We start from the raw sequence: 8371 nt of genomic DNA, 5'->3' as shown, positions 1-8371 counted from the left end.
AGAGCCTGTCTCTGCCTCTCTAGGTGGCCTCCCTCCAGCAGTGCCCTTCCCTGTGGGGGCTCATTTCCCCTCTTCACAGGGAGGGCTCAGCCTGGGCCATGTCCAAGGACCCATCTATTCTCTGTGATGTGGATGTTTTTAATCAAGACCTGATATCAGCTTAGGCTGGCAGAGTTAATTTCTGGAAAGGAAGGAAAAAATGCAAGTTGTTTGTGATTCAAGTAAAGCTAGACCTATCACTTCTTTGTTTGTGGAATTCTTTGTTGACTTCCTTAGCCTGTTCCCTACTTTGGCACCAAAATAGATCCCTAATTATCTTTAAGCAACAATTGTTTCTTTCTCACTAAAATCGAAAATATTTTTTTTTAACAGAATTTTATGCAGAGCAGAGAAGTTGTGCAGACTAACAAGGTCGTTCTGTCTCTGCAATAACACAAAAGCAATTTGCCAACTGGACTCCCACCAAAATCCCTCAGCCTGTCGGGGACGGAGAGGGTGCGAGCTTACGAGAGCCAGCTCTGTTAGTGGAAGGGGGAGAGCCTGGTGCCGAGCAGACCTGGGAACCATGCTGGCTTGGGCGAGGCATTCCCTAGGTTAAGTCTCCATCCTGTTCCAGCCTACAGCATGCATGGAGATGTCCTATCCAATTACACAGGGCAGACTGAGCTCACCCAGTGCCAGGCTCTGGGTTTGAGGTTGGAGACCTGGAGAGGGAGGAGGTAGAACCCCAGGACTCCAGGGCCCTCTCCTTGCTGGGCTGTCCTGGAAGAGTTGGGAAGAAGGAGTGCTTACCCCAGGCCAGAGCAGGGAGCTGGGGAGGGGAGAAGGCTGGGGAGGGTCTGAGTACATGAAGAGGAAGAGGAAATGGCAGGTGATGTGCAGCTGCGAGTGGAGGTTTGGGGCAAGACGACGTGTGGGCTGCTGAGCAGAGCTGGGTTAGGGAGGAGGCAAGAGTAGAAGGTCAGGTGAAAGGCCTGCTGGGCCAGACTGTTCTGTGATGGGTGAAGGGACAGCCATCTAAGCAAGAGGACCTGCTGGGCCAGACTGTTCTGAGATGGGTGAAGGGACAGCCATCTAAGCAAGAGGACCTGCTGGGCCAGACTGTTCTGAGATGGGTGAAGGGACAGCCATCTAAGCAAGAGGACCTGCTCGGACAAAGACAGGAGGCTGGGCATCAGTTCAGGATGCTGCAATCTCCAGGTCCACGACCCACCTAAATCCTCATCGTGGGTCTCTGGGGCTCTTCCTGCCCAACTTTGTCCAGGGAAGCAGGGAGGGAAAGGAAAAGAATTCTTTGATCATGTTCAGTTATTGTGATTTTCACTTTACAGAGGAGGGGACAATGGCGCCAAGAATTAGACCAGCTCAAGGTCACTCAGAGAGACAAGGTCAAGAGTGGAAGGAACCCAAGACTCGAGGCAACTTGGGAAATGGTCAATCTGTTGGCATCTTTAGCAATCGGACTTTAACTGCCAGCAGTTAAACTGTGGGCCAATATGAACAGAATGGGAATTCATTAACAGGGTGGTTCAGCGAATCCAAGAGGGCTAAGAACTAGGCCTGGGGGAAATCAAATGGCAGATTGGCTGGAGAGGACATGAACGCTCCCCACAAAAGATGACACTATTGCTTGCTCTACCAACAGGCTGACTCTGGGCACGGCCACGGCCACAGCCACCCACTCAGTGCCTGCTTCTGCCCCAGGAGCTCCATCTCCTGCAACTAGTGCTCCACCCACCCCCTGACTACCCCACAAGGGTCCCCACATCCTGCATTTTCAGCCCCGAATCAGATCTAGGTGGGTGCCGCTGATAGGCAGAGCCCAGCTATGAGCTTCTACTCCCAGGGAGGCAGGCCAGCAACACCAGGACTGGCCATTTCAGCTGTGTTTGTCACGGGAAGCCGGCTCTGCCTACCCTCCAGACTTGGGGGACCTAATATAGCCCTCAGAGAGCAGAGGTTCAGATTTTCTTTTTTCCTAAGAACGACAGGTATTGGGGCCAGCAGGTGACTTGGAGGCTGGAGCCCACATGGCTGACTGCATGGTTGGAGTCCTGAACCCAACAGTTGACAAACATGCCTGGCATATGTATGTGCATGTCCAAAAATCCCTAGAGGAGGGATCAGCAGTTAGTGTAATGGCTATGTCTCTGGACTCCCACGTAGTCAACCGCGGTTCGTGTCCTAGAACTGGTGGCTTAAACTCATGCTGGGTGCATGTGCGTGCGTGCCCAAGATCCCAAGAGGAGAATGGAGGAGAAGGGATTGCGGTGTGGTCATCCCCCCTGGGGGGTGATTTCTCGCTTTCTGTCTCTCTGTCTCTCTGTCTGTCTGGTGAGCGCACACACCCTATAGCAGGAACCTCTCCCCCCCACAAAAAAAAAAAAAAATCCCTAGCGGAGAATACAGGAGAGAGGATTGCAGCATGGCCAGCTCCTCGGGGGTGTGGGGAGGTGGGTGATTTCTCACTTTCACTCTCTCCCTTTCTCTCACTATCTCCAGTGAGCATACCTACCTGATAGCAAAACTAAAACAAAATAAAAAGACAGGTGTCCACTCAGCAATCCTCCTGCGTCCATGCTATTTGTAAGGCCCAGCCCTGGGGGGTTTCAGAGAAGAAGGCGGCCTTTCCAACATGAGAAAAGGCCGGTTTTGGAGACCAGGACAGGGGTTCCAAACCCATCTCACCCCCATTTGATTACCAAACACCTCAGCAGGCTTATTTTATTTGTATTATTTCTATTATTTTATAGATTTATTTATTAAGCAAGGTATTGTCACGTTGGGACCATTCTTCCCCAGTCTCCCAGCCAGCCTGCATCACAGGTGTGCTGCAGAACCCAGTGTATGCAGGAGGGCCCAGGACACAAACCCGGGCCTTCCGTGTGGCTCCAGCATTGTAGAGCTGTGCCCTATTGCCTGAGCCACTGTGGCCAGTCCAGACTCACTTTGGAGAGGAGGAAACGGAAGTCCAGGGGTGGGAGTTACTTGCCCAGGGTCATAGACGTCATAAATACCAACTGGTCTCGTGCCCAGGAATTTGGATTCTAGTCCAAACCTCTGTCCAGCGCAGGGGACCAGGGCACTGGAGGAAACAGGGCTTTTCTCAGAACCAGCTCTGCCTGTCTGATGCTTGGGCTGGCTGGAGAGGCGGTGCCCAGGAATGAGCGTTGGATCAGAGATGCTGGGCCCGTTAGGGTTCTATTGTGCAAGGACTGAATCCCCTCTTGTTCATGCTTCCCTTGGAAGGGATGCGTGGGACGCAGTGCGCTGGCGGTGGAACTCAAGCTTGCCCCAGTCTTCAGCTGGGAGGGCAGCAGATCACTCCTCGTGCGTCGCAGCCTTTCTGCAGGGAGCGTGGAGTACATTGCTCAGAGGCCACAGCTGGCGACATCTTGACATTGTGGGGCTTTGGCTAACACTGGGTTCAAACCACAGAGTCTCTGCCCAGGAGCGTGAGGGAAGGGCCCAGGTCAGGGTCTGGGTTGTAGTCAGTTTAGCGAGGTTGCCAGAAGGCAGTGGGATCCGGGACCCTGGGCCCTCAGCCTTGGGCAGAGAGGCCCTGCTCCCGTGGTCTCTTCAGCCACTTTGTCTTCCCAACTGCCTCAGCCACGAGACACCTATGGGTACTTCGGGCTGTGAGGGAAGAGCCCTCAGTCATGAGCACTGAATTCGGAGTCACGGAACCAGACACCAGCCCTGGGTTGGTCCCTTAACCCTGGGCAGTCACTTAACCCTGCTGAGCCTCAATTTTCTCTGTTAACTGAGACAGTAATCTTGTGGGGAATAATTGAGGTTGCAGATGGAAATGGGGTGTCAGAAGTCCTCTCTGAGTACCTTCAGGATTTCAGGATAAGTGAAAAATGGAATGAGCCAACTCAGAACGGCCTGAGGGTCCCAGGGAAGGCTGTGTGGTTTTAGAAAGGAGAGGTGGAGTGGATGCAGTCAGAGGCACCAGGTTTGGGAGTTCTGAGGGCCCCTGAGTATCTTGTCCAATGTCATTTTTTTTTTTTTTAAAGAGAGACTTTTGCTATAGAGTGTGTATGCTTGCCAGAGAAGCAGAGAGTGACAGAAAAAAAGTGAGAAATCCCCCCCCCCCAGGAGGAATGACCACACTGCAATCCCTTCTCCTCCATTTTCCTCTTGGGATTTTGGGCATGCACGCACACATGCCAAGTGTGAGTTTCAAGCCACCAGGTCTGGACTCAAACCATGGTCAGTCATGTGGGAGTCCAGCATCTTAACCACTACACCACCTGCTGCCCCTCCAATACCATCATTTTCAGGATAGAAAAATAGGCCCAGAGACAGGAAGGGACTTCCTTAAGGTCACGTGGTGTTGCCTGAGACAGGGACGAGTCACTGCATTTCACCTCCGGTCCCTAACCTCGTTGCTTTCCATTCCAGCTTATCGTGTGCCTTCAAACGCACAACCAACACGGAGTTATAATTTCGTATCATTTCAAATTGGTCAGACTTGTGTCACAGTCCTTGCTGGCTGGCTTTGGGCCACCTAGCTTTCTGGGCCTGTTTCTCTTGCCTATAAAGCAGGGATAATAATGCGGCCCCGAGGGCCCCAGTGGCTCAGTGTAAGACAACACACTGCGATGCCAAACCACACGGGAAGGATCGGGTTCACGTACTGAGGCCTCCCGGAGCACGATGGGTGTGTGCACGCGTGCCTGTGATCCAGCTGCCTGAGTCTAGGGGTGGACCACGGGGTGAAGACCCTGCTGGGCGTGCACTCCTCTCTCTCTCTTTTGAAAGAGAGAGAATGAATGAACTTTAATAACGCAACCCTCTGTAAAGATTAAATGCCTGGCTCATTGAAGACAATGCAGGAATGTGGGGACAAAAGCCCCGGATGTGGGCTGACTAGATGGAGCAGAACCCATTTCTCCCCTGCTGGAAGCTGTGGTGGGTGGAGGCTTGCAGGACAGAGTCACTGGGAGGGCGCAGAGGAGGGGCGGGCTCTCTGTCCTCCAGGCCGAGAGGACACAGATGGCAGACGGTGGAGAGGCCAGCCTGATCTGTCGTCCTCCCTGCTTCTCCCGTGTCGTGAGCCTGGGGAGGTGGCTCCCGTCTCTGGCCCTGGCACTCCCATCTGTAACACGGGGGTGTTTGCTTAGATGATTTTAAGAGATCTTCCACCTCTGATGTTTAAACGTACTTTGAATGTATTCATTTCAAATTCCTGGCACTATTTCCAAGGGCCACATTTCCTACCAGGTCAGTTTTGAAATAACGGCTGGGAGCCCAGCACCCCGTGCCCACACAGGCAGTTCTTGGGTTTTCTGCACCTGTGTGCACGTGCCAACTTTCCAGCTTCTCATGTTCTCAAATAATAATCACTGTTATTTCTCCTAGACGTTTCATTCACAAAGGTCTCCCTGTGCCAAGGTGCCTGGGGCTGGGGTCTGGGCACACCGTTCTGGCAACCTCCTCTGAGAATGTGTCTACACCTGCAAGGCAATTAGCCACATCATTTAAGTGCAAAAACCTGCCACCTTCCACCTGAAATATGCTAATAATTGAGAAAAAATAATCCGTGGGAGTGTTTTTCACATCAGTGATCTGAATAATTGTCTCAGATCGTCTCTTAGGTGTGTGTAGAAGCCCCACCACAGTGAGTCTTCCTGAAAACAGGCTATCGGGCCCCTCCACTCCCTTCTCTGGGTGGGTGGGTCTGTGCCCTGAGCAGTCTGGGGAACCGCATCTCAGGTGAGATTGGTCTGGTCCCAGCTCACTCCCATCAGAGGTCCACATCTTTCTCCAGCCTCTATTATCGCCATCCGGGAAACGAACCATCCATAGCGGTGGTTCTCAGAACACCCCCAGCATTGTCCCCACATCACACCCCCTCCCTGGGAAGTCGAGGTCATGGGCTAATGGAGGAAACTGAGGTTAAAGGATGAGCTCTTTAGGGCCGCGTGGCCAGGGGGCACCTGGCACTTACTCACAGAGGCTCCCGATGGGGCTCCTCGCCCTACCTCCCTGCCTGTCCTAGCCTGTCAGCCCCACTGGGCTCAGTGCTGGGCCTGGTTGGGCTTCCATTCTGTCTGTGAACACACGAAGTGGCTGACTGTGGAGAGGCCTGAGTTTGTCCCCCTTTGACTTAACCCTGTGGTCCATCCTGTTGGGGAACGGGATGCCTGTGGCCCCTGACAGAGGGAGGATGGAAGAGAGATACCAGCTGGCCCTCCTGATCAGAGCACTCAGCTAGGAAAGGCAGAAACCAGCCCTGGCCTTGGGCCTCGGGCAGGACAGACAAGGCAGAAACTGGGGAGTGAGCGGCTGGGCCTCTCCAGCCTGTGCTGGGCTGGGTAGGTCTCCCCAACTCTCCAAAGCCCAGATCCAATCTCTGCATGCTGGGCACCTCGGAACGTGGGCACAGTCGGTGCTCCGGACAGGGAAGAGGCTCGTCCTCTCTGCCTCCTCAAGTCCCAGCCAAGAGACACTTAGTCGGAGCAAAGCTGGTATCTGCCCGTCCATTCCCAGGTGACCTCCTGTAACCCCTTCCAGGCTGGGCAGGTTGACTGACCTGTGACCCGGAGGTGTTGACAGAATCTCTGACCTCTGGGAAGGAGCAGGTCCCTTTACCGAGTTTGTGCAAATAGATAAAGAACAAAGTGGCCCATAAATCAGGGCAGCAGGAAAAACAAATAATTCTCTCCCCTCCTGGGAAAGGAGCGACTGGGGCGTGGGTGGGGTGCGGAGCCGCGGGGACTAGTTCCCTTGGGCTTGTGCTGGCGTGGCTGACCCCGTTGCCCACCTGGGTGGAGGTGGGGAGGGGCAGCCTGGGGAAGAGGAATGTGCCAGGTGGGGGCCCCGTGAATGCTTTTCTCAGCCGCGTTTGAGGGGAGGGAGGCTTTTGATGGCCCTGGGTCTCTCCCTGGACCTGCCCCTGAAGGAAGGCTGGCCTGGGTCCGTTCCGTGGGCAGTCCCAGTTACTCTACATCATGGTGGGAGGGGGCGAGCCCGGAACGGGCCTCACAAGGACTGGATGGGAGTGCTGCCGTCTAAACAAGCCCCTCACCATGCGATCGTGACTTCACGGCGTCCTGGGCCTCGGTTTTCCCAGCTGTGAAATGGGAGGTTCAGCCCTGGCCTGGCTGCTTCCCTGGTATGTGGCGAGAGTGGCCGTGCATGTGAGGACCGAGGGGTAGCGCATGTCCTGGAAAGGCCACCAGCTCACACCCCGGTTCCATCGCCAGGAGATGGGCAAGAGAGTGACCCTGCCGATCCTCAGTTGCCTTCCGCATAAACCAAGGATGTGACAGTACCTGGCCGTGGGGATATTCGGAGGTTTTACGGATACATTGTATAAAATAAAAAGAAACCCAGATTTCCTGACTGTATGGAGAGTATATCTTAGGAGGGAGAGACAGACAATAAATAAACCAGAGCATGGGGGCCAGCAGGTGGCGTGGTGGTAAAGGCACTGGACTTCTACAAGGCCGACTGTGGTTCAAGTCCCAGACCTGGTTGCTAGTTTTCTCATTTTCTCTCCCTCCCTGTCTACCTCTGGTGAGCACATGTGCTCTATAGCAAACTTAAGTAATCAATAATAATAAATAAAATAATTTAAAAGATCACACACACACACACACACACACACCACCAGAACAAAAAAGTGAATTAAAAAAAAAAAAAACATCTGGCATGTGTAACACACCAGATGCCAATAAGAAGTTTGAAACAGACCCTGGCAGTGGAACCAGAGTTCGAGCCAAGTAGTCCTATCTTATCTGTGGTTTTGTTTTCGTTTGTTTTTTTATTTTTTAGTTTTTTTGATGCTGTGTTCTCTGGAGCCTAGAATGGAATGTAGTGGACAGTAGGTGCTTGAACATTTTTCCTGAATGAACGAATGAATGAATGAATGAATGAATATGGCTTGGGACCCAAATAAAGGCAGAGAAAAGGCTGAAAGGATTGCTTTGTAGAACGAGGATGAAAACCGCAAGGCCCTGGCTGTCCCCCGCTGACTGACGAGCTGCGCCAGCTCCCAGCTAAGCAGGAAGCAGGGCTGGGCGCGTAGACTGGGGCGAGAGATGGAGAAAGTGGAGCAAGACTTCAAAGCACCAACAGCTTCTCTTGGGCTCTGTCTAAACAAGCGAGGCCCACAAGTGAGGCAATTAATCAGGTAATTCCAGCCCCCTTCCACCCAATGGCCTCAATTATCTGGCTGTTTGAAAACTGCCCACTTTATGGGTAATGAGTGTTAATAGGCTATTGTCCGGAAACAGTCTGTCCTGCAGTTCGCTCCTTGGCATTCCAAAGGCCCCAGGCAGTGAGAACCGTTTAGCTGACCTCTTTGGGACTCAGTCTCTGCACCTACAATGCAGGTCAGGAATACCTCCTTCGGCAGGTT

This window comes from Tupaia chinensis, unplaced genomic scaffold, assembly GCF_000334495.1.
Source record: "Tupaia chinensis unplaced genomic scaffold, TupChi_1.0 Scaffold000045_1, whole genome shotgun sequence".
In the NCBI taxonomy this organism is placed as follows: domain Eukaryota; kingdom Metazoa; phylum Chordata; class Mammalia; order Scandentia; family Tupaiidae; genus Tupaia; species Tupaia belangeri.
This window is presented reverse-complemented; position numbering follows the sequence as displayed.